This window comes from Heteronotia binoei, chromosome 12 (genome assembly GCF_032191835.1).
Source record: "Heteronotia binoei isolate CCM8104 ecotype False Entrance Well chromosome 12, APGP_CSIRO_Hbin_v1, whole genome shotgun sequence".
NCBI lineage: Eukaryota > Metazoa > Chordata > Lepidosauria > Squamata > Gekkonidae > Heteronotia > Heteronotia binoei.
In genome coordinates, this window is record NC_083234.1 from 27,707,805 (window position 1) to 27,735,082 (window position 27,278).

The window sequence follows — 27,278 nt, forward strand, 5'->3', positions numbered from 1 at the left end:
GTTTTAATTTTGAAAAATGGATGCAACTTGGGGCGGCTTGGCAGTTTCACACACCAAGTCACCTCACTTGCGCTCTTCTGCTTCCAGACACCAAGGAGGTGACTGGCGTGTGGCTCAAAAATTTGCTACCGCTTAGGAAGTGGTAGCTTTTTCAGTCGCACTGTAGACTGGAGGATGGGGTGAGCATGAGACGAGGATGGGCGGCAGATGTTTGTGTGTGGAGGGATTTTTTGGGTTGATTTCAGAGGCGTCTCTGAGTCAACCTAAAGAGCCAGTCTGTTAGCAGCCTTACTGTATGGCCGAGGACCTGTTTACCTGAGGAACCATCTGTCCTCACACATTCCCCAGAGGGTACTAAGATCTGGATCCCAACTTCTCCTAGTGATCCCCAGCCTGAAGGAGGCGAGATTAGTGACCACCAGGGATCAGGCCTTTTCAGTGGCAGCCCTGTCCTGGTGGAATCAACTGCTGGAAGAGGTTAGGACCTTGCGGGACCTCGCTTAGTTCCACAAGGCCTGTAAGACCGTTCTCTTCCAGCAAGCCTTCAATCGATCGTAGGAGAATTCTGAAATAACCGTCATCTTGAGATTTTGAGTAACATCTAATTGTTAGCACAAACTGTATATTATTTTAACTACGGTATATGTTTAAATGGTTTTATTGATTTTATGACTGTGATCATAGCGTACTATGGTTCTGATGTAAGCTGCCCTGACCCCACCTTGGCGGGGAAGGCGGGATATAAATCGAATTAAGCATAAACATAAATATACTGTTCCTGATCCTTGAAAGGCATGGTGGGCACAGACTGTGCTTAGGATCTCATAGGAAAAGCCACACAAGGAGATGAGATGAGGAACATTTCTCATAGCCGCTGCCACCGCACATTTTTTTTTTTTAAATAAATATTTTTATGTTTTATTGACTTTAGTACAATTGGCCATTACAGCATATGGATGTTGAAATTACAAATAACCCTCCCCCCCCAACCCTCCCCATCTTCTTTTAGTCTTTTCCCCTCAGCCAAGGGCACAGAGTCCTGATCTTCCACTGAATGTCCTTCCTTGCTTCTCCTGAGATCCACTCTAAATAAGGGTTCCATCTGGTCTCGATTTCCTTGACTTTATCTTCCCACGTGGAATCCTTGTTGATTGTTGCCACGATGTCAGACTGTATGTAATCAAACAAATAGCTGTGCCAGCTTTCTATTGACCATTTACTTTTATCTTTCCACCCCAAAGCGATGACCGCCTTCCCCGCTAGTATCATTGCCTTGACAAGGTTTTGCATGGGTCTACTTAGTGCCGGACTTCCTATTGTGCTTAACAACATCATATTAAAGCCAATGGTTAATGGTACATTGCAGACTTTTCTAATAAATTGAATAATTTCTCCCCAAAAGGGTTTAACCTCTTCACACTCCCACCACATATGTGCAAACCAACCCTTAAATTGTTTGCAATGCCAGCACTTGGAGCTCACTCCTGGGAATATATTGGCTATTTGTGCAGGAGTTTTGTACCATTTTGTGAAAAATTTATATTCCAGTTCTTTAAATTTGGTTACTTTAATCCTTTCTAGACCACCCAAGATTTTCCCAGCCAACCCCTCTGTTAACTGACCTTCATGACTCCAAATCTTTTGTAAATGTACTATTATTTTATCTTTATTTGAAATCATTTTTCTGTATAGTAACCCCACTAGACCCTTCCTTTGTTTGGCCATTACCTTATATATCTCTTCCATTGGAGTGTCTAACCAAAGCTCTCCCTTTTCACTGATCATCTTAACTCTCTTATGCAAGCCTGCTATGTTTAACCAGTATTGATTACCTAAATCTTCTAAAATTTCCTGTAAGGGTTTTAGCTTACCACCCCTAAACATATCGTCCACTCTAAAATAGCCTTTGTTTTTAAGCCTTTCCCACCATTTTATAGCATGCACCTCCTTAACAATAGCTTCTAGGGGGCTCCACCTTGAAACCTTCCCTAGCCACTGTGGGTACCATTTCATCCAGGTTTCTAATGCTGCTCTTCTGGGCCCTATAGCTAATTTTAGATCTTTTGTCGACACTGTGGAAAAAAATCCAAATCTTCCAATGCCACTGTTGACCGCATTCTCGAAATTAATCCACTTCTGTACCTTATCCTCACTCAAATCTAGTAACGCTCTTAGTTGGAAGGCCTCATAATATTTACTTAAATTTGGGATTCCCCAACCTAATTCTGATTTAAGGTTGAATAGAATTCTCTTATGAAACCTACTGTTTTTATTATTAAAAATCCACACTTTGATTGCTTTATTCCATTGTTCAATTTGATTTTTCCTCAAACCTAAGGGTAACGTTTGGAATAAATACATTAACTTTGGTATCATGAACATTTTAAGAGATCTTATTCTAGATGATATCCCTAGTATTTTATGATTCCAATTATTCATATCCCTCTCTATTTTCTTCCATATTTTACCATAGTTCTCCTTTATCATTTTTGTCCATATTTTTTTGCAGGACTATCCCTAAATATTTTAATCTCTTGGCTCCCATTCCTATATTCGTAATCCTATTTATTTCCTGTTTTTCCTCTCTATTAACATTAAGGTATAGAATTTCTGATTTTGCCATATTCACTCCGAGCCCTGAACACTTTTCAAAATCATCTAAAATTATCTTAATCTCTTTAACTCCGTCTTTTGGGTTAGACATAATTACTATGATATCATCCGCAAATAAATTAATTTTCATTTCTTCAATACCTGACTTATACCCCTCTATTCTCCCGGCATTCCTAATTCGCTCTGCTAGTTGCTCTATAGCTATTATAAATATAAGCGGGGATAGTGGACAGCCTTGTCTTACCCCCCCTTGAATTGGGAACGCTTGTGAGTGGTCAGTGTTGACTCTAACTTTGGCCTTACCTCCGTTGTATATTTCCTGTATAGCGTGTAAGAATCGTTCCTCTAAACCTATCTTCTTTAATATTTGCCACAAGAATTCATGTAAGAGAGTATCAAAGGCTTTATAAACATCCAACTTTAACAAAGCTATTTTTTTCTTTTGGCCATGGTGCAATACATTTAAGATATTTCTAATAGGATGGGCAATAGATCTACCCTCAATAAAACCGTATTGGTCCCCTTTTATGATTGACGGGATAACTCTCTTAAGTCTATTTGCTAAAACCTTAGCAAAAATCTTATAATCTTGATTTAGTAAACTAATGGGCCTATATGAACCCACTTCTTCCGGATCTTTCTGGGGCTTTAATATCAAAATTATTTCTGTTTCCTTCCATGAGTCCGGGGCTTTCTTTCCTTCCAAGACTTCATTAAAAACTACCTGCAATTCAGGTGCTATAATTTCTACCATTTCTTTATAAAAGTCAGAAGTAAAGCCATCCAGCCCTGGTGATTTACCCTTTTTGAGCGCTTTTATTACTTCCTTTATCTCTTGGAGTGTAATCTCAGCACCCAGTGAGGCTTTTGCTTCCTCCTCTATGATTAGCTTAGGTCCGTCCCACACCTCCGTTATATTCTTTTTCATATATAAATTTTTATAGAAGTCTTCAAATGCCTTAGTGATTTCCTTAGAGTTTTGAGTTGTACTATTATTAATTTTAATAGTTCTAATTGATTGTTTTGCCTTTTTAACTTTCAAATAATTAGCTAATCTTTTTGCTGTATTAATGCTATTCCTCTGGAAGTCGTTCTTAACCATTATTTCCTTTTTCCACATTGTTGCCATATCTAGGGCCTCCAACTGTTTTTGAATCTCTTTAATTCTAATCTGTAAACTAGGATTACACTTTCCCACTATTTCTTTTTGTAACTCCTCCAATTCCTTAAGTTTTGTTTGCCTTTTTTTATGCCATTCACTTTTTATGTCTTTTTCCTTCCTAACCAAATGGCCCCTTATTACCGCTTTAGCAGCGTCCCACAATATATTAGTTGACACAGTTCCTCTATTTTCCTTAAAATATAATTTTAACTGTGTCATTAAGTATTCCCTATCCTCTTCTTTTGTCATTACCAAGTTGTTATACCTCCAAGGTCTATTTTTCGAGGGAAGATTTAATTCTAATTCAATACTTAGAGGGGCATGGTCAGAAATCAAAATTGGATGGGTCTTGATCTCTTTAACCACCATATTATTATTTTTTTCCAAAATTATATAATCTAAGCGGGATGCTGTTTTATGTCTACAAGAAATATGTGTCGGGCTGGGTCTCGTATTGATGAACTCATGAGCGTCCTTCAAGCCCCAATCTCTTAGCTTAATACTATTGTTCTTGGTTATGTCCATATTTAGATCGCCCACTACAATTAGTTCGCCCTCTGAAAACTGTTGTATCTTCTTAAAAACCAAGTTTAAGAATTTCCTTTGTCTTTTATTTGGTGCATAAACATTTACTATAGTGATTTTTATGGCTTCCAGCTTAAACTTAACTAAGAGGTATCTACCTTCCTTATCTACTAATTTTTCCATGTTTTCCACCTTAATATCCTTACGAATCAATGTAGCCACGCCTCTAGCTTTGGAAGACCCTCTTGCTTCTGCTAAAACCTGCCACCTCAGATCTTTTATCAATGGTTTTCTATCATTTATTTTTTTGTGAGTTTCCTGTAGGCACAACAAATCTATTCTTTGTTCTTTAGCCATTTTAATTACTCTGAATCTCTTAAGATTTGATGTTAGACCATTCGCATTCAGTGAAAGGACTCTTAAAGATCTATCCATTCTCTTTATATGTAACAGACTTGGGCCCTAATGGCTGAGGGTATTTTTCTATACTTCTTACTGACCCCCCCCCCATTCCCTTCCCCTGTGGCACAGACAACTTCCTGGATGAAACCATCATCCTGTCTTCCACCTTCCAGGGGGCACACATCCCGCCCTCCCCTTCTAGCTTATAGCTAAATTTAGCTCAAAATATTTTATACTTCCCTTTAGTAGTCCGTTCTTGGCCTTTTCTCTTGTCTACTTGAGCTTCCTTCTCCCGGGTCCACACCGAGCTCCACTGTTTCTTCTTCTTCTTCTTCTTCCTCTCTCGGGTCTCTCAGGTCGTCTGTGGCGATGCCCAGGCGAGTGAGGAGATCTCTTGCTTCTTTAGGGTTGCGGGCCACCAGCCTTTTTTCGTCTTTAAAAATAATTATTGAGGAGGGGTACCCCCAAGAGAATTTAATCTTGTTGTCATATAATTTTTGCCCAAAGGGTCTCATTAGCCTTCTCTTTCTGATGGTTTCCTGGCAGAAGTCTTCTCTCACCCAAACTTTCCTTCCTCTAAAAGAAAGGTCTTTCCTTTTTTTCAAAGTCTTGAAAACTGTCTGCTGAGTCTTTTCCCTTGAAAATTTAATTATGACTTCCCTTGGGGCACCCCCATCTTGTCTCCTTTGCAGTCTATGAGCTCTCTCAATATCCTGAGATTGCAGAGTGACTCCTTGCTCACCCATCCAGTCTATAAGGGTTCCTTCCAGGAGCTTATTATTTATTTCCTCTGAAATTCCACCCAGGATCAGATTCGCTCTTCTGTTACGATCAGAGAGCTCTGTAAGTTGCGAATTCAGCTGGAGTATTTTTTGTTTATTAGATAAGGCCAGCTCATTAGCAGAGATTGCAATGTTCCGTGTGTCCTTGAGCTCTGCACTCAACTCTGTAAAAGCATCCCTGAGTGATTTAATTTCATATCTCATCTGGTCCTGGGACGACATTATTAAAGTCTGGAAAGCTGATATCTGCTCAGATAATTCTTTAATTGTCTTAGCCATGATGATTATTTTCCGGAGTTACCCGCGACCGCTGAGTAATTAACCAGGGCGTTGCCTCATTAATTTGATAGTAAAAGTTGTTGTCTTACCCTCTGGGACCCCAGAAAGGAATTCTTATGATCTTCAGACCTTCGTAAGTAAGCTCGTTCTTCAAATAGACTTGCCAAAGAGCTATTTACATTCTTTTGAGCTATTTAAAATTCCAGTTCGAAGGGGAGGACGAGCACACAACCGGCTTAGTTAACGCATGCGTACAAAACCCCGCCACCGCACATCTTGTTCTATCAGTTTTTCCTTAATTGACTTCTGATCCTCATTTGCTTCCCTCAGCTCAAAAGAAGTGGAAGGTGTTGATGAGGCAGCCATGCACTTCGCACCAGAGCCTCCCATGCAGCAGTAAATGAAATATGTACATGGACTGGCTCAGCACCAACGTGTGCATTATGTATTACATACAGTTGCCAACTTTCAGGTGGTGGCTGGATATCTCCTGGGATTACAATTGTTCTCCAGGAAACTGAAATCAGTTCACCTGGAGAAAATGGCCACTTTGGAAGGTGGGCATTATAGCACACTGAAGTCTCTTCTTGCCCCCAAACCCTGCCCTCACGCCCCACCCCCCAAAATCTCCTGGTGTTTCCCAAACTGGAGCTGGCAACCCTGATACATAACTGAAGCAGATGCACTGAGTAAAAATGTTACTGCTAATCTTTATTCCTGCCCTATCTCCCAAAATTAAAATCTGGCTTTGCACAAAAATGCTGGCAACTAGTTCCAAATCTTTATAGAGACACACACACTATTCTGGCAGCTGGCATAGAGTTTTAAAAAACACAGCAAGCTGGAGTGGACTGACATTTTTTCTGCTTAGCTGGCAACTACGTTGAACTGTAGAATGTCAAATCACAAGTATTTTTGCTATAAATTGCTCACCAAATTTGCTCATTTTTGATATCAGATTGAAAACAGGCCATCTCCAAGGGAACTCACCATAAAGAGAAAGTTCACGTCAACTGGCTTTCTCTGCAACAGATGGCTGCCAAACTGCAGATAAATGTGCAGGTCTGAACTTCTTGTGGGGAGATCTAAACATCTTTTCTTAAGAAAACAAACTGGTAGCAAAAATATCACATTTACCCATATCTCAAACATTATTTGGTGAGAAAATGCAGTTTCCTTTCTACCAAATAGCACCCATATTCAGACTGCAGATTTGGTGTACAATGTGGCAATATGAATCTTTAACTTATTTTTAACTTACCTTTACCTTATTAAATGGACAGCACCACAGGGTCTGATTGGCTTGGACCGGGGCAGTGGTGACAATTATAACATTGCTTTTGTTGCTGCAGTGCAGTCCATGTTCAAGTGAACAAAGTTCTGTGGTACTACCAGCCAGTACAGAGGCCACTTGACTCCTTTTGCTCCCCAGGGTTGTTTTGACTCCTCAGTGCAAAACAATTCAGCTTTCAGAACATTCAGACCCTCCAATTCACAATAAGAACAAGAGGGCAGGTGACAACTGCTGTAGCCAATCTTGTTATGGAGGATCCCCCTTGACCCTCAGCATTGACTTTTCAGGGGACCTTCCAGGGTGGAGGGAGCCAATAAAAATCACTTCCACAAATTCACCTCATTCTTGGAAACATCAGATCCAACCTCAGGTAAGTTGGATCCCTGCCATAAGGAGGGGGGGGAGCTCTCAGAGCACTCATTTCAGAGTCTGCTCAAATGAGACTCTTGGGGCTATTGGGAGTGGGGGGGATTTTCTAAAAACTGCAGAATGAAACTGAAGCCAGTACTTCAGTGTTCCAGCAGTAAGAATGGCAGAGGCAGATAGCAAATATCAACAGTTTTACAGCCCAGATGTCTTTTATATGCTAAATCTTAATTGGTACTAAAACAACCAGACTCTAATTGTAACTCTCTGGAGTTCTTTTCCATTTAAAGTAGCACCTTGGTGAATGTCGTCATTTTTCCTTAAGAAAGAAAGAAGTCTCAGCTGCACTTTACAGAATGTCACAGCTTGCTCTTTGGGGGTTCATGATACATATGCTTTCTGCAGAGATGTTTCATTTTTGCACGTGCATGTGAATGGAAGAAACCAGGTCCACGTCAACCCCAGCTGGATAATTACCGTGATATCCAAAAGAGAGGAACACTGGTCTACAGCTTGGGTTCATTTCGAAATAAGCTGGTCAGAAGGTGGTTTTAAAACCTAGGAGCTGCCCATGGGGGCTTGGACTAAAGTGAGGTTGGCAGTTTTTTAACTGACCCCTGTAGCTGGACATTTAGCAGCATGTGATCTTTAGCACCTGATGAAGTCAATGGACAATAGATTCAAGATGGACAAAAGAAAGTACTACTTCTTCACTCAATGAATAATTGAATTGTGAATTGTATGTTGGTGGGTATAGTGCTGACCAGAAGCACAGAAAGCCTTAAAGGAGGATTAGACATATTCATGGAAAAGAGGCCCATCAATGGCTACTAACCCTGGTGACTAAAGGAAACCCTCACATCCAAAAACAGCAAATCTTCGAATGCTAGGAGGCAATATCAGGGAAAGGCCTTGATTAGTTAATTGGCCCTCCAGAGCAACTAGTGGCCATTGTGCAAAATAGAGTGCTAGATGAGATGGACCACTGGTCTATCCAGCAGGACTCCTCTTATGTTCTAGCAATTTGCAGACAATGATAACATTTTAACATGCTTAAAAGCTTCCACATATATTTTTCTACTTATCTAGAAAGCCAAGACAGATTTTGTTTTCCTGGCTATTTGGCATCCCTAAATCCAAGGTCTGTGAAGCCCAGAGCCTCCAGTCTTAGCTATTCATATGTCTTCAGGAAGTTGCTGTAGAAGAGGGCTGGCAAAGTCCAGATTGCTTCCTGCTCATTCAGTGTGAACGCCTGAAGCTGCTTTACATTGAATGGACTATTGGTCCATCAAGGTCAGTGTTGTTTACTTAGACTGACAGCAACTCTCCAGGGTCTCAGAGTAGTCTCAGGCAGTGGTTTTTCATATCACCCATCACTTGTTCCTTTAAGATGGAGATGCTGAGGATTGAACATGGGACTTTCTACATGACAAATTCTCTGCTAATGAACCACAGGCACTCCCACTAGCTTAGATGACTTTTCAAAGGATCTACCCATAGTCATAGCTAATAGAACCTGGAGTTACACAGACAATATAACTAGCTACCAGGGGAAGAAGCTACTGTCATGTCATGTGACAACAATTCATTTTGGGAGTACCTTTGAATTTGATGCTACTGCCCCAAGCTGGTAGACTGGGAGCTTGGGAAAGATTTTCTGCAAATTGCAGGTTTTGCATTGTAAGAATTACTGAGACACTGATGTTAAACCAGGAGCTAACTTGTTAATTATAAACTTCTCAGGAATAATCTGTAGGGAAACTTCTGCAGCTTATACACAACAGGCTGGGGTTTTTTTTTCTCTGCTTGGTCTTTGCATCTAATTGCTATTTCCATACCATAAAGATGCAGAAGCTGTTCCTTGCCTAAAGGTAGAGCGTGCACACCTGAAACCCAAAGCGCTGTAACACTGTAGTAAAGTTGCATAGACTCCTTTACATATTAGGCCACACACCCCTGATGTAAATCCTGGAGCTTACAGTAGGCCCTGTACTAAGAGCCCTGTAAGCTCTTGGAGGATTGGCTACATCAGGAGGGTGTTGCCTAATAGACAAAGGAGTTCCTGTTATAAAAAAAAAAGCCCTGTTTAAAGTAGCATTCAGACTGAAAAGTTGAGGGTAGAGTTGCCAACCACCTAGAATTATGGTTTATTTCCAGATGGAGATCAGTTCTCCTGGAGAACATAGCTGTTGTGGAGGGTGAACTCTATGGCATTACACCCTTCCCTTCCCAAACCCTAAGCTCTCTATGCTCCACTCCCAAATCTCCAAGAATTTCCCAACCCAGAGCTGACAACCCTTGGTAGGGAAGTGAGACACTTTTGAATGTTCTTGCATATCAAAGTCTTTATGCCTTTGCAACGGCAGCACGTCAGAAAGATGATTTCCATTCTAGCCTCCTCCTTTCTCCTTGACATGATCTGTCAGATGCACCCCCTTCACACACACAGTTTGAAATAGTATAGTCCCAGGAACACAATACCATATGATTTTTCTGTTCATCCATCACATCATCTTCTCTGGCCCAGTGTTTGTGGATTGAGGCAAATTATTTTTGCCATAAGGAATTTCTCACAGGTTGAGGAAAAGAATAGCTTCAAAATGTATTCCTTTGGGAGAGGGCTGTGATTCAGTGGAAGAGTGTTTAGCATGCAGAAGGTCTCAGGTTCAATCTCCAGCATCTCTAGTTGAAAGGACCTGGCAGTAGGTGCTGTGGAGAGCCACCTCCCATCTGAGTAGACAACACTGACCTTGATGGACCAAGAGTCTGATTCAGTAGAAGGCAGCTTTAAGTGTATGCATAGTTAGCAGTGAGAAGATAGCACAGTGGGATCAGAACTATCTTCCTCCTAACTAAAAGCTGCTGAGGTATGAGTTCTTTTCTATCAGGGGAATTGTTCACCTCCCCCTTCCCTAGGGCTGTATCTCCCACCCATACCCCTGCCACCTGCAGCTGCTGTTCCAAGCTCAACCATACACCTGGGGATCTGATCATGGAACTACATCTCACATCACTGGGCCCTTAGTCATTGACTTATGGCAAGGGTCCCAACCGGTCATCTTTGGGTGTGAGCCTGTTTTGCACATGTAGTGGATAAAATGTGTTTTGCTAACCTCCCTGTGAGCCTGGAGGCAAAAGTCCCAGAAAGCAAACATCAGATGCATGTGGAGAGAAACTGGATGTCAAAAATCTACCAGCACAGCTCTAGCTTTGCAAGACACCCAGCCCCCACGGGGCTTGATCTCACCCTCGCCTGTATTTTGGGAAGAAGATGGGATGGAAACACCCACTCCAGATGCAGACTGTGGGAGCCACATCCACATGGTACTTTGCAACTAGTGATTTTTTTAATGCAGCCATTGAGAAACACCCATAGAATTATTACAGCCCCTGCAAAAAAGGAGAGATGTTGGCCTTGGTCTCTCCCCTGCCCCACACCCCTTGGGGCGACTATTCTTGTTCTCTGTTCTGGAATTTGTAACTTTCCAGCTTTCACCATCCAGGAGTTGCAGAGTGCAAAGTTCTCAAGAAAAGGAGATTGGATGATTTCCCAATACACTCAGCCTCAGGTTTCCTTGGCAAACATGAGGGGAAAGAGAGAAATTTTTTCCCCCTCTAAGTGCCTTGTCTGAGCTTGTACAAGGAGACTTGGCAACCCAAAATGATCCACTGTCGCCTTAGCAACAAACGACTAAATAATGACAATTAGCCGAAATAGCGGAGGGAACTGGGCCAAGGCAAACACCATTAAATTACCTGCAGTTCCTCCTCCCTAACATTCACACACCAGGGCCCCTCCAAACAGCCAATCTTTTAATTAAAATTAATTGCTTATTACTAAAAGAGCAAAAAAAAAATCTTTTTAAAAAACCATGAGGAATACAGAGCATGAGACTACCTGTCAGGAATCCCTTCCAGGTGAAGCCAGAGCCAAGCGAAACAACATTCCCTCGAGTCTTCTGATGTGGCCCAATTTCCTTACACCTTGTTGCATCCTCCAAGCAGAGGAGAAATGCAGAGAGGATGGCCAGAGCCCTCCCCACCCCCTGGGAGGAGTCTTGATACAGATGGTACATGATGGGGGAACTGGGTCTCCTGATGAGCTTAGATGGCAAAATGAGATTCCGGCTAATTTGCTAAATACAAAGGCTGGGGTGATGTCACTAGTCTAGTCCAGGCACAAGTGAACACGCATACAAAGCTGCCCTATGCTGAATCAGACCCTTGCTTCATCAAAGTCAGCATTGTCTACTCAGACTGGCAGCAGCTTCCCAGGGTCTTGGGCAAGGACTTTCATATCATCTGCTAATCAATCTTTGTTACCTGGAGATGCCTGGGATTGACTCTGGAGCCTTCTGCATGCCAAGCAAATACTCTTCCACCAAGCCACAGCATCTCCCAGCTGGTGGTGGCTCTCCAAGGTCTCAGGCAGAGGTCTTTCATCTCAACTACTGCCTGGTCCTTTTAACTGGAGATGTGAGGGACTGAAACTGGGACCTTCTGCATGCCAAGCAGATGCTGTACCACTGAGCTGCAGAGACAGAAAGATCCATGCTGTCCAGCACGGAGGATACTCTCTGCGTCAGCACCTGCTGTTCCCTCCTGCTAAAAAAGCTGTGTGCATCCAAATCATCCTGCCCCAAATCTAGTTTATATGGCTATTTGAATCACCAGAACAAAGTTTGAGTCCAGTGGCACCTTTAAGACTGACAATGACTGATTTCCCACTAGCCTTATGCCGCCCTCACGCTCCTCTTCTCTACAGGGCTTCCATCTGATTTCACACTATCTGCCCCAGGGCTGCAACTAGCTTCGCCTTTTTCGTGCAGCAAACAGAAACTGGTTTTTAGAGGATCTTGTTTGCTGCGCGAAAGAGGCGGAGTGAGCTGCAGCCCCAGGGCAGATAGTGTGACATCCGGTGGAAGCCCCACCTAGAAGAGGGGAGTGAAAGCGGCATAAGGCTAGGTATAAGCTTTTGCATGCATGCACACTTCTCAAACAGTTATACCCAGAATTAAACTTTGTTGATCTTAAAGGGGCCAGTGGACTCAAGCTTTGTTCTGCTGCTTCAAGACCAAGGTGGCTATCCCACCTGAATCTATTTGTTATCATGTTAGCAGCATGAGGTTCCTTCCTTCAGCAACCTGATCCCCAATCTTCAAAGCAGCCACATCCTAATTAACTTTCACAAAAGCTGCGAGAGATTCTAATCGCAGGACCTCACGCTCACACCACATGTAATCTTGCCCTGATCAGAGAACTTTCATTCAGACCTGAATGTCATTTCATGCTCTGTTATACCTAAGCATTATTGATCCTGTCCAGTAATCAGACCTAATCATATCCTCTGTGTCACTGCAACAATACCAAACACAGAGAGAACTTGCAGGGAAGTGGCTGATTTGCAAGAGATGGAAATGCAGTTAATCTATCAACAGCAAAGGATGCAATTTTATTTATTTGCCTTTGCAAACAAAGCGTCTCCCTCCAAATGCCGAAATCGGATCCAGGCAGATCGATATCCGTGGAATTAATTAAGTCAAAAAGGCAAGCCATCTGTTTGCCCTGCTGAGGTGTGTCTATTCCCCTCCAGGCGCCTCTGTCAGTGTTTGGAGACTGCTCTTTATTTCGTCTGCAATCGGAACATGTGTGAGATTGCACAGATAGGAGAAAGCCAGCCGCATGAGGACAGTGCCAAGATAGTTTTATAATTATGTAAATACCTTCTTTCCTCACTCTGTAAGGTTTAATAACACCTAGAAATTTGAAACTGAAGTCTCTTCTGCTAGATTAGCTTACCTTTCCAGTCACATAACTGTGAAATAAAATTTGTTTCTCCCCCCCCCCCTTACCATCAAGTCATAGCCAACTTATGGCAGCCCTGTAGAGTTTTCAAGGCCACAGGTTTTCAGAGGTAAAAGTTTGCTAATGCCTGCCTCTATGTAGCAACCCTGGACTTCCTTGCTAGTCTCCAACAGAGTTAACCCTGCTTAGCTTCTGAGATCTGACAAGACTAAGCCAGCTTTGGGCTATCCAGGTCACACTTTTCCAAAATTGCAGGCTTCCGTACATTGTATGTACACAACAATCAGCTACCTCTGGCTGCGCCATTCCAGACTGTATGGGAAAGATCAAAGGAAAACATACCCATGTTTTATAAGCCTTTCCATGCCAGTGAGATAGTAGGCGTGGTAGTTTGTGGTAGAGACGGCCAATATTAGCACTTTTCATCCTGGGATGCTTTACAGTTTATGGGTCCCTGACCTGGATAGCTCAGGCAAGCCCAGTCTCATCAGATCTCGGAAGCTAAGCAGGTTCGACTCTGGCAAATACTTGGATGGGAGATTTCCTTGGAATACCAGCAGCTGGGAGGCAGGGGCAGACATCCACCTTTCTGAAGATCCTCCAGGCCCCCAATAGGGGGTTATTCACCAGAGGTCGCTGACTTCCAGTTGTACACATGAACACACACCAGGCACATATAAAAATGCATATTTTTTTTTGCAAAAAAAACAGTTTATGGAGAACACCTCTCTGCAGGGCAGCAACATTGGCTCACAAGACAATGGAGAGCCAGTTTGGTGTAGTGGTTAAGTGTGCGGACTCTTATCTGGGAGAACCAGGTTTGATTCCCCACTCCTCCACTTGCACCTGCTAGCATGGCCTTGGGTCAGCCATAGCTCTGACAGAGGTTGTCCTTGAAAGGGCAGCTGCTGTGAGAGCCCTCTCCAGCCCCACCCACCTCACAGGGTGTTTGTTGTGGGGGAGGAAGGTAAAGGAGATTGTGAGCCGCTCTGAGACTCTTTGGAGTGGAGGGCAGGATATAACTCCAATATCTTCTCTTTCAAAAAGATGTGAAACAACTGGAGGGGTGTGATCTGTTTAGAGCATCAAAATGGGAGTGGGGGCCAGGGGAGGGCAAGTTATTCAGCCTGAGGGCTACATCTGGGTCTCTGCCCCCTTTGGATGGCTCTGAGGTGTTGCAAGCAGGAAAAGCCAGCAAGTGTCTTGAAGTCCTCAAAAATGGGTAGAGACCCAGATGTTGTTCTTAGGCTGAAAAATGTGTCTACTCCTGATCCTGGATTTTATGGCTCAGCAGCATCTAGGCCACATGGACACCTGCATGTTTAAGACAGTTGTCTGTAATTCTCCAAGCTGCTCAGGCCTAAATGTCCTTGTCAGGCTCTCCCTCAAGACCTCGGGCAGAGATTTGGCATTCTCGGCACAAGCAACATGAGATCCTTGCAACTGGAGATGCCACAGACTGAACCTGGAAACTTCAACTCATACAAAAAGTCTATGCTGTGCCACTAGGGCCCAGATGCTGCCACAGAAAAAGGAGATTAAATATCTGGTTGATCTTGTTAAAGGTTTTCCATTTATCCTGGCTTTTGTTTTTGGTAACACACCAGCACTCATTTTCGATCATCTCAGATCCTCTTTGTACTAAATGTGGCTTAGCATGTCAAAATGTTGAAAAGATCATTTTAAAAGAGGTGGTTCTACATAAGCCATTGGTTTACAAAACTTGCACCATCTATCTACACAAAATCTACCCAGTTCTATCCTTCCATATTGTTCCAAAGGACTAAAAAGACTGGGCTGGATCCTTTCTCTATCCCAACTCTCTGTTTATTAAAATATTTATACCCTACCTTTTGTTTTGGCTCAGGTTAGAAGCCACCTTCCTTCTGTCTAAGGAGACTTCTTCCAACTTAAATGACTCTCATTAGAGGACAAACCATTAAAGTTGAAGGAAGTTTCCTTAGGCTAGAGAAAGGATACTTGAAGGATAGATGGATCCCACTAGCTCTAAATTACATTATTGTTATAAGAGTCAATGGAAATGTATTCCTTTGATCTCAAAAAGTCATGTGATAAATCCTTATTCAAGATCTTGAGAGGTTACCACAGCTAAAGAGGGATCAGTGCTCAAAAGGTGCTATTGGAACATAAGCAAAATGAAGTTCCTTCACTGAGGGCTACATAGAAAGTCTCTACAGCAAGGAACAGAACTTAAATGTTGAAAGATGTGCATTTTGAGCAGATTTAAATTCCCTATGCCTTAAAGAAATTCACTGTACATTACTTATCTTTGGCTGACTTATGTTAACTTTGGCTCTTGTCAGATATGAGCAAAGTTGATGTAAATCCAAGCGACGCCACACAAGCTCCAACAACATGATTGTCATTCAGAACTGCAGTGATATATACACATTCTCCAAGGATACCTCCTCTCCACCACACACACACATACACACAGAGGAGTCAACCCAAGTCAGTTCTGGCTTGGGTGCATCTCAGTTGGCATAAGATCAATGGTGTCAGGTTGATGGCAATTACTCCATCTGCTGTTCATAAATACATCAAGCAGAGTTCATTAAACGTAATGTGTTAGTCAGGGAGAGGAAGAGAACATTAGCTGGGTTCAGCAAATCCACAAGAAGACTCACAAGCAGGGGTGGAATTCTAGCAGGAGCTCCTTTGCATATTAGGCCACACCCTTGATGTAGCCAATCCTCCAAGACTTTTTTGTAAGCTCTTGGAGGATTGGCTACATCAGTGGTGTGTGGCCTAATATGCAAAGGAGCTCCTGCTAGAATTCCATCCCTGCTCACAAGCATTGCACATAGATTGCAGAAAGTATTTGATCCATTCTTTGGCGCCTCCAGCTGAAGAATTCCAGCTCTCAAGACGACAATAGAGAACTACCACCAACCAGACAAGGCAGCACTTAGAAGAATTGGTGTTTAGAAGAAGAGTTCATTTTTATACACTGCTTTTCTCTAATCTGAGGAGACACAAATTAGCTCACTATCTTCTTCCCTTCCTCTCCTCACAACAGGCCCCTTTTGAGGTGGGTAGGGCTGAGAGAGTTCTGAGAAAACCATGGCTGGCCCAAGGTCACCCAGCAGGCTTTATGTAGAAGAGTAGGGAAAAACGTAGTTCTCCAGATTCAAATCCAGTTCTGGTCCCACTGGTGGACCTCAAGATGACACCTGAAGGAGGATTCGTTTTATACCCGGCCTTTCTCTCGGAATCTCAGAGCAACTTACAATCTCCTTTCTCTTTCTCTACCCACCACAGACATCCCGTGAGGTAGGTAGGGCTGAGAAAGCTCTGACAGAAACTGCTCTTGAGAGAACAACCCTGACAGAATTATTACTGACCCAAGGTCATACCAGCAGTTGCATGTGGAGGAGTGGGGAATCAAACCTGGTTCTCCCAAATTAGAGTGCATACACTTAACCACTATACCAAACTGGCTCTCCACCAAACAGAGTTGGATTGGATGGGCCACTGGTTTAATCAACATGGCTTCTCTTATGTTATGTGGCACACCCAGCTGGATTTGACCACACATTAGATTCCGCTGCTCTTAACCACGACATCACATTGGCTCTCCACTTGCTAGGTAGATGCATCAACACTAGGTCAATACAAGGCAACTGTTTTATGTTCATTTGAACTTCAATGGATACAAGAAAGCCTTGATGTAGAGTTATTGTCAGGAGACCACATTCAGTGCCTAAGGAGCTTCAGTGGAACTCCAAAATTGTCTTTGTTTTCATCCCCTTGTTACCCAGTAGAACCACTATACCACATCTGACTTGTCCTGCCTGATGACACATGTATCATAGAACTGTGCTTAAAGCCAGACTTGCCAGGTAAATGCCTTACAGTGCAAGGATGTAACTCTGTTTTGGATGGCCTTGTTAGTCCTTCAGAGAACATATGCTAACCATTGAAAGTGAGTGGTTAGAGATAAGACATCCAAAGAGTGGTGACGTGGCACACCCAGCTGGATTTGACCACCACGCATAATTTAATTTTTGGATTTATATCCCACCCTATCCCACAAGCGGGCTCAGGGCAGCTCACAACAGCAGTCTCAATACACAGTACAAGTTAAAATCTACAACACAGAACACACAAAATAAAAAAAATAAATAAAAAGAAATACAATGTCTCGGGTATAATGGCAAGATCATACAATGGCATATGGCTGATGACACCTGGATCTATTCCCCTGGATAAAATAGGAGCAACCAGGTGCTCTTCTGATTCAGTTAGAATCCAGTCCAAGGACCCCAGGGATAAAACGCCAGGTGACAAATTTGTTCAATGTGCATGCTGCTTGGCAAAATGGTTATCCCAACTGCTTCATCATGCTGCCAGCTGGAGTTTCAGCACAGGACAAGCTATTAATGCCCTACATCAGTGCGCTGAACATTGTCTTACAACCAGGGTAATCTTCCTTTTGAGTAAGCACAATAGTTTTTGTGAACTGGCAGGCAGCCAGTTACTGAGGGGCAGGAACCAAGTTGAACAAGATGGTAATCTACATATACATAGGAAGACACCCCATTGCTAACTTGGTTAGAGCAAGGTGGACTTTTGTAACTTGCCCATCAATTGGTTGAGAGCCAGTTTGGTGTAGTAGTTAAGTGCGTGGACTGGTTGAGACCCAGTTTGGTGTAGTAGTTAAGTGCTGGGAGAAGCAGGTTTGATTCCCCACTCTTCCACATGCAGCTGCTGGTGTGACCTTGGGTTAGCCACAAGTTCTCAGCAGAGCTGCTCTCTCAGCTCCACCTACCTCAAAGGGTGTCTATTGTGGGGAAAGAAAGGGAAAGGAGATTGTAAGCCACTCTGAAACTCCGAGTGAAGGGCGGGGTATAAATCCAATCTCGTCCTCCTCTTCTTGTTATGGACTCCACTGCACCATTTGCCTTTTGGCTTCTGATGAGGGATTCTATTAAAGCCTTTCAGACGGGTAGAGTTAGAAGGCAGGAGAGAACTCTTTTGACAGCAAATGACCATTCTGGTCAGTATAGCTTGTTGTGACAGAATTACATGAGAAAATCAAAACCTTGTGAAAATTGTGTAAATCAGAGATTGATCCTGCAGGGAAGAAGCAGAGGCCCCAAAACTCAAATTCCAACCCAGCTCATTTTCCGTGCCAGATTTCATTCCTCTAAATGCACATAACAGTAAAGAAGACTGCCTTGGACCATGTGCAGAGTGCATTTCCCACATCACTTAAACACAGCTAACTTCCACTCATCATGGACAGCAGAAAGATGTGATAGGTGGGCATTTCTTTATTACATCTGCATCCCAGTTTTGCATATGATAGGTTACAGGGTGATATAAAATCCCTGCGAGTTAAGTTGGACTGAGAGCTGTACTTGTAGAGTTGCCCAAGGCATTAGAGTTCAGCAGTATAGTTGGATTACCATATTTAGGGAGAGGAATTATTTTTTAAAAAAAAATACATGTCCTTGCTTTTGAGAGGGGGCTAAATTTTGTGCTCCTGCATTTAATAGAGCCCCTGTTTTTCTGTTATATTTTTAAAAGCTCATTGGGGGAGGAATTTTGACCTGAAAGGGGGAGAGTGCTTTCTCTTTCTTTCTACTCTCACTTGTTTCCTCCAAAATGTGTGTTTGTGTTAAACCTGGAGCAGAGAAATAGTTGGCAGGAGCAGAACAAACCTGTCCTGTCCCATCCCTGCTCAAAATCCTCCTCCCCGAAGTGGCTTTCCTTTTAAAAACATTGATCAGCATCATGAGCTCTATTATGCACACACATGCATAACATGTACACATAGGAAACTGTCTTATAGTGAACCAGACCATTGGTTCATCATCAGGGGCTGCTTTGTAGAAAAAAAGGTGGTTGAGCTCATTAGTATAATATTAGCATATGCTGCCCCCCCTGCCCTGCCCCGCCAAAAGCAAGAAAGGAGAGGCCTGCTTGGGCTGGCTAGAGATCCAGCCAGCCCAAGCAGACGTTGCTCACCTTGGGCTCTCCTTGGCCGCCGCCACCCCCCCCCCCCCGCCCTCAAAAGGCCAGCAAGCCACCTGCCACCCGAAATTACATAAGAAGTGGAGAATGGTGGCATGGGTTTCTCCAGGGGTTAATGAGGGCTGCTGGGGGTGTGGCAAAGCTCCTAGTGGCTGGCTGGCTGCTCTCCTAATCCAGGGAGTGTTATGCAGCTGCATCTACTATTCAATGGACAAGGGAGGGAGGGAGGGAGGGAGGGGGAAGACCCTCAGAAAGGTTCAGGAGCTGTGCTCCTGTGAGCTCCTGCTAAATTCAAGGCCTGGTTCATCTACTCAGACTGGCAGCAACTCTCCAGGGTCTCAGCTGAAGGTCTTGTGTGTTGGAGTGAGTGACTCCACATGCCTGGACAAAGGGTGTGTGCGCACATAGGTGTTATCTCAGAATGGGATGCCTCTCTTGGTCTTAACCTGGGAGCTGCCCTCTGACCCCTCTTCTCACTTTGCATTCTCTTGACATGGCCTCCCACGGAGACACATCATGCCTCTGCAGGTCTCTCCTGTAGAGACAATATATTCATACTCCCACTCACATGATGCCGGATTAGCTGGCCATTTGCGATAGTGAAAGTACTCTTTAGATTAGGTTTCTCTCCTTTTGACTACAACCTGAATGTGAACTGGATCTACTTGAATAAATGTAAGTCTACCTTTTTTGCAATGGACTACTTGGGAGATTTATTCACTGCACTCAGTATCACACCTTGATGACTGGATGAACTCTACTATATTAACTAAACAATCTACTAATCAATCCTTTTAACTGGAGATGCCAGAGATTGGACCTGGGACCACCTGCATGCTGATGCTCTCCTGCACAGCCAAAGCCCACATCGCTTCACACACAAACCTGAAAGATGACCTTGGCTTGGAAACACAGCAAAAGTATTTTTTAAAATAATAATATGCCAACCTTTTGAGTTGCAGATCCAGAGCCTGAGAAGGTCACTACTTTCAGAGCTGCACAGAAGACACAAGCTGGTTGCATCTTTAACCCTCACAGCATTGCTATGACCGGAACAGATTCTCATGGTAGAATTTTTCTGTCCAAGCTACTCTGAAAGGTATAGGTGCTCTTTCAGGATCCGGGAGGGGCACCCCTACCCAAGCATGAGCCACTGTCACCTTTAATTTTATCAGCTTTCCCCACCTCCTATTTGAAATGCTGGGTCTGGAGGCATTTAGTACCAATTGGCAGCTCGAAATGTTATAATTGCAATGATTCCCAGGCGTTTTGACCAATGGAAGATTGTTCTGCCTTAGCCTCCTGGTGAAGAAGTGCAGGCCCTTTTCATTAGGCTGCCCAAAGCTAATGGAGGTATCAAAGAGGACTCAGAGATGCCTGGGCTATCCTCCCTCACCCCCCCTCCCCGCTCAAAGAAAGCAATTATGCTCACAGGCTCTGCCTCACAGCTGGTTCCAATGTTCTGCACTAACTTTATTGAATTTTTTAAAAAAACAGTTTATCATTCCTGGCTTGCCACAGGACAGCCGATTAGCTACACATGATGTGGGCCAGCCATGGAACGGGCAGAGAAGGAGGCATAGAAAAGCAGGATTGTCCAAACTGGGAAAGGAAGACTGTGCAGAGACGGGCAATGAGAAAACCAAAGGAAGGGTGCAGGAATGAGAATTGCCAACTTTTAGACTGGTTCTGTCCTCTAGTGGACCTTTTCATATCAGTTTGATCAACTGCAGTTATCAGGGGATGTTATGCAGCTGGCCGGAGGCCATTAAAAAAAAATTCAAGTCCAAATTTCTGCATCTTTATGCAAGGGATAGGACATTTTGTTTTCCTGGCCAAAGGAATCTTTGCAGGGATCCAGAGTGCAAGCATGAAATCCTAATGCCGTGGCTACTGACTCTGATCCCTTTGTAAACTGGTTTCTCTCTCACTATAGGACTGGTTGTCAGGGATTAAAAGAAAACTCTCCCCTCCTCCCAAAATACTGGAAATTGAGGACATCCAATGAAGTTGAGGGGCAGAAGTTTCAGGATGCAAAAGAGGAAGTACTTATTTACACAAGTGATATTAAAAGGTGCAATTTGCTACCAGAAGATGTAGTGATGGCCCCAGGCATAGACAGATTTGTGGAGGATTTGTCCATCAGTGGCTACTAGCCATGGTGACTAAAGGGAACATCCATATTTAAGAGACAGTCAGCGTCTCAGTCCCAGGAGGCAACATCAGAGGAAGACCTCAGCTTTTATGCCCTGTTGTCGGCCCTCCAGAGGAACTGGTTGGCCACTGTGCGAAGCAGGATCCTGGACTAGATGGCCAACAGGTCTGATCCAGTGGGGCTCTTCTTTTGTTCTTGAAATTGTAGGTCCCTGGGGGCAGACCCCATAGGGATGGGGTGGCTAAACTTGTTTAGCATAAGAGCCATGTAGAATAAACATCAGATGTTTGAGAGCCACAAGGAAGGAAGGAAGAGAGAGAGAAATGTGGAAAGAAAGTGCTTTTAAATGCATTCTTCAAGCCACTGGCTGGCTTGGCTTGGAGAAGTGATTTAAAGAGAAAAATGCCTTCTCCAAGCTGGCAGAGTGGTGGAGGCTTCAAAGAGCCACACAATGTGTGTGAAAGAGCCACATGTGGCTCCCGAGCTATAGTTTGGCCACCTCTGCAATAAGGGGTTGCAAACATGAGATTCTCAACCTTAGATTCACTGCCACCATGAAAACGGTGGGGGAAGGCACTTATAGCGGAGAAATGCAGTTCCTTAACCATTCCCCTTCTCCTTCTTTTCCTCTGATGGGAAAAGGCACAGAGCAAAATTATTGTCTGCATGACTATTAAAAGCAAAATACAGAAGGAAATCCAAAAGGTGAACATACACACCCTTTGTTTTCCCTCTTTTTTTGGCCCAATTTGTTGTGTTGATACATGGGCCGCCAACATAGAGGAGACAGTAATAAACTTCTCTGCCACGGTGCCAGTGATGCAACTCCATGGCAAAGGGCCCATCTGTGCAACGCTTTAGTCTTGTTCCATCCTGTGCCATTTCCTACTCTGGGTTGGCACTCTCATACCGTGCAAAGTTGTGTTCAGCTGGAAAGCCTTGCTGAGCTAGAGGGAACTGAATCTCAAGCATAGGCACCCAGGCCTGACAAAATATGCTCTATGTACCCTCCTACTCACTTAAGATCTTCAGAAGATAACATGCTGATGGTAGTCCCAGCTAGTAAGTCTTGGAGTCAGTTGAAACTCATAACATCAGTAATCAGTCACCTTTTAAGAAAGCCCTGAAGACGTTTGTGTCCGTTCAAGCCTTTGAGTTGAAGATCAGTGTAATTTACTTCAAGCATCTTGCTGGAAAACAATAGATGTGATTCAGGTGACTGAATTCTTGAGTTGCACCATGACTTGATATCATCAATATTCTGGCCCTCCTTAGCCAACTAGAGAGGCTGAATGAATGTTCTGCAAGATTGCTTGTAGTTTGTTAGGTTATTTTGAAACAATGAGTCAAACGTAAGACTGCCACATGCAGATGGACACCAGTTTACATCATTGCCGGCAGCAGATCCAGATATTTAAAATCCAAAACAAGGCAAATTTTGGAGCACAAGTTCAAGGCCTCATTAGTTCTGTTTGAACATGCATGAAGCTGACTTCTACTGAATCAGACCCTTGGTCCATCATGGTATTATCTACTCACAGTAGCTGCAGCTCTCCAGAGTCTCAGGCAAAGGGCTTTCACAACACCTGCTGCCTGGTCCTTTTAACAGGGAATGCTGGGGATTGAACCCAGGACCTTCTGCATGCAAGGTAGAGGCTCTTCCACTGAGCCACATCACCTAGCAATTTCAGTTTCAGCATCCCAACTATCTGTTTATGCCTAAAAGGTAAAGGTAGTCCCCCGTGCAAGCACCAGTCGCTTCCGACTCTGGGGTGACATTGCTTTCACAGCAGACTTTTTACAGGGTGGTTTGCCATAGCCTTCCCCAGTCATTTACACTTTACCCCCAGCAAGCTGGGTACTCATTTTTCTGACCTTGGAAGGATGGAAGGCTGAGTCAACCATGAGCTGGCTGGCTGAACCCAGCTTCTTCTGGGATCAAACTCAGGTCATGAGCTGATCTTGGACTGCAGTAATGCAGCTTACCACTCTGTGCCATGGGGTTCTTTAAGCAATTATTCTTACAGGTTCATGTTTGGTTGAGTTAGTGCCAGACACCTCCCTGTGTAGTTTCTGTTGTCTACAGGAAAGTCATTGAGGGGTTAAGGAAAGCAAAAGGAGGAGGGGGAATCCATCCCCATGACAAGGTTGTCAGCACTTTGACCTAATAAAAATACTTTGGCAGGAAAGAGAAATAATAAATTATAATTTTAAAGAAACAATCTGGCAGCTGAGCAGCATGGCTCCTTGATAATCATTTATAATTCCTTTTTATTACAGATTGTTTGGCTACAGGGGGCTGAGGGATATAATGTGTCAAGAAGACTGAAAACAAGGCAAGATGGCACTTCCTGCCCTAGAAGCACAAGGGATTTCACACCAAGAGTCACAAAGCAGAAATCTGCACTTTGCTTCAGCTAGCATATGCAATCATTAAACTTCCTTCCAGGATTTTTTTTTTTAAAAGAGAGACACAGCTTTAACTGACATAAAATTTTAAAAAGCAAAGACTGCTTTTGGGTATTGTGACTAAAACGTGATGGGATTTGCAACTCTGTAATGTTGAGGCTAGGAATGGCTTGGCCCAATTAAAACAACAGAAGGAAGAGGAGGGGCTCCAGCAGCCTCAGGTGCAGAGTCCTACAGCATGCATTCTGTCCTTTGTGCCTAGCTCCCCCCTCACCCCCATATCAAAAGGTCTTTTTGCAGTTTTGCATTTGTTACTTTGGTAATGGTCCTTCTAGGTCACATGGGAAGTCTTCCTGTTTGTTTTCCTTGCCAAGTGGCAGACTTGCAAAGACTTTACTTCCCCTACCACTATAATTTTAACAGCAGCAGTTAGCAGGTGATAATGCTCACCACCATGCCCTGAAAAGCCCCTCTTGTTAATTTCTAACAAGGAAGGACACAACTGCTTCCAAGCAATTAATCTGTGCAGTTCAGTCTCGTATTAAAAGACACAGAATAAGCCATCCTTAGCCCCTCTGTAAGAAGAAATGGGAAAACCAACACTTCACAAACAATTGAGGATTATTTCAGAAAACTCATCTTTTTTTGAATGAGAAGTTTCAACAGGTAGCAGGGCTTTTTTGTAGAAAAAGCCCAGCAGGAACTCATTTACATATTAGGCCCCACCCCCTGATGTCACCATTGTCCCACAAAGGGCTTTCTTGTAGGAAAAACCAAGCGTGGAACTCATTTACATATTAGGCCACACACCCTGATGTCACCATTGTCCCGCAAAGGGCTTTTTTGTAGGAAAAACCAAGCAGGGAACTCATTTGCATATTAGGCCACACCCCCTAACACCAAGCCAGATAGAAGTTCCTGCTCAAAAAAAGCCCTGGGTAGGTGCAAAACACTTTAATATTACATGTCTATCCATGAAATGCACATCAAGTGCATGTACAATTAATTCACTTGATTTCCCTGAGCGAGAAAAATGAGATCTTACTAGCAATTAATATGGAAGGGGGTTAATGCATGACTGTAGGTGTTTGTGTGACTGTAGAGATAGTATCTTGAAACAGGCTTCTGGAATGGCTCCTCTGCAAGGTTACCACTGGATCAGCAACTTGTCAAAACATACGTGTGAGCATCACCGGCTGCTATACCTCACCTTATAACTAAATGTCCAGCTTCAGAGGCAATTTTTCCCCCTAGGTACAGCCTATGCATGCTTACTCATAAACAAGCCCTACCCCAGTTCAAGGTTTCAGTACATGTTTAAAACCCATTGAACGAAAAGACCCTGCCCTCTGCAGCTTCAAATGATACAAAGGCAGCTTAGATTCAAGAATGCCTTATCATGACATTGATATACTGCTGGACAGCTTCAATGGAAGATTTTCCTCCAAAACAGAACTGTGGCTGGTGATTAGTTATTCCATAAAAGGCTGGCTACTCCTAGCAGTCAAATAACCTGTTAACCACTTTCCAAGGCCCTGGAGATTGGAGTGCAAATAGGGCAAGCAGTTCTGGACTGCAAGGTCTCTTTTGTGCCTCTTTCTTCCCTTTCAATAAAGCAGATGCTGCCATCTAGAGGCTTGTGATTTAATTACTAGCAATATTCTTGCATTTGATTTATTGTACAAAAAAGCAATCTACCCGATTAATCTGTAATTTAGTTTGTATCAGGGTGGCCAAACTGCGGCTTGGGAGCCACATGTGGCTCTTTGAAACTTATTGTGTGGCTCCTGAAGCCCCCACCACCCCATTGGCTGGCTTAGAGAAGGCATGTCTCTTTAAATCACTTCCCCAAGCCAAGCCAGCCAGCAGCCTGGAGAATGCATTTAAAGTTGCTTTCTTTCTACCTTTCCCTCCCCTCCGCCGATTTATTTGCCTTCCTTCCTTTCCTTTCTTTCTTGTGGCTTGCAAACATCTGATGTCCATGTCTTGCAACTCTCAAACATCTGATGTCTATTCTATTACATTAAGGAAGTTTGGCCACCCCTGGTCTACATGCTAAAGCTACATCTTCTTCGTGGTCTCTGTGCTTCACACTCATGGGATAGTGCGCCTGCGCCGATCCCCGAATCGGTACCTGAAAAAGCCTGGGATTTTTTCGCGCTCGGCGCCAATGGGCATGCACGGGCGTCCCAATGCGCATGCCCACCAGCGCAAGCGCGGGGATCCCGCCAGTTCCTTTCTGACTGCCGCGCTAGAGAGGTTCCCTTTCTGCTTCTCCGGTCGGTGAGAGTATCTTTTTCTCTCGTTCTAGCCCGTTGGCCTTTGTAAATAGTTAGTTATTAGTATAGTTAGTGATAGTTAACAAAAAAAAAAAAAGCGTTTCGTTGTCCGGCGGACTGCCCCTTGGGGTATTCCGCCTTCGCTTTCCCCCGCCTTTCTCTCAGGCGTTTCTGAGCAGAAAGAGATTGGTTTTTTTGTGCGACTGCCTATGGAAAGTCGCTGGGGTTTTTTCAAGCGCTGCCGTGCTTGCGGGAAGAAGATTGCCCCTCTGGACGGCCATTCTCTGTGCCTCTTGTGCTTGGGGGAGTCGCACAGAGCGGAGTCGTGCCCGCATTGCCTTCGGTTCTCGAAACAGACCAGAAAGAACCGTGCGGCTCGATTATCGGCGGCGTTAACCGAATCGGCGCTTCGACCTCATCGACCGATGGAGGGATCGGCACCGAAATCGACTGACACCCCGGCACAGGAGCTCGCATCGGCCGATGCCGCTCCGATTCCGACTTTGGAACTGCCGGAAGAGCGTGGCTCCACAAAACGTTCCCACGAGGGCTCGGTGGATACGCCCGCTAGGAAACGCCGTGAGGACTCGGGGACCCGAGCTCCGAAAAAGGCGAAATCGAAGGAGAAGCGTAAACGACCCCGCACTCCTTCTCCGTCGGGTGGCGCATCGACAGCGGCAAACCCGCCGAAAACGATTCGGGTTTCCCCGCGCCGAAGCCCAGCAGCTCAACAACGCCTGTCGGCGTCGGAGCAGGAGCCGGAGATTGACCTCACCCAACGGTCTTCGTCTTTGGGCTCACGTCGACGGTCGATCAGCGATTCGGCGTCGGAAGTGGATGCTTCGGCACCGGTCATAGACCCGCCGTTCAAGCCCTGCCCCAGGCGGGATCCACACTATACCCCGCACCGCTTCCCGATACCACCATGGGAGCAGCGTCGGTGGCAGCCTCCCTACTCCCAGTATGATTCCTGCCGTTGGTACCCGGAGGACTACCCAGACTGCGAGCAAGCTTCGGAGTTCTCTTCGGTGTCGAGGGTCTCGCATCGTTCCCGGAAGGCGTCGGTTCCCCCGGATCGACAGCGAGTTCCGGTCGAAGCCCCTCGTAAGCTACAACCGATTCAACCTCCACCTAGAGAGTCGACCCCGATCCTGTCAGAGCATTCCACTCATCAGGACTCTTCATCGGAGTCGGACGGTGAAGTCCA

The 27,278-nt window shown here is 44.2% G+C and overlaps 1 non-coding gene across 1 annotated transcript; it reads right to left on the reverse strand.

Moving 5' to 3' along the window:
- Window positions 1–22,990: 22,990 nt before the first annotated feature.
- Window positions 22,991–23,062, reverse strand: TRNAA-UGC (transfer RNA alanine (anticodon UGC)). Its single transcript has one exon. It is a non-coding gene; the product is annotated as a tRNA-Ala (tRNA).
- Between the last annotated feature and the right edge of the window lie 4,216 nt (window positions 23,063–27,278).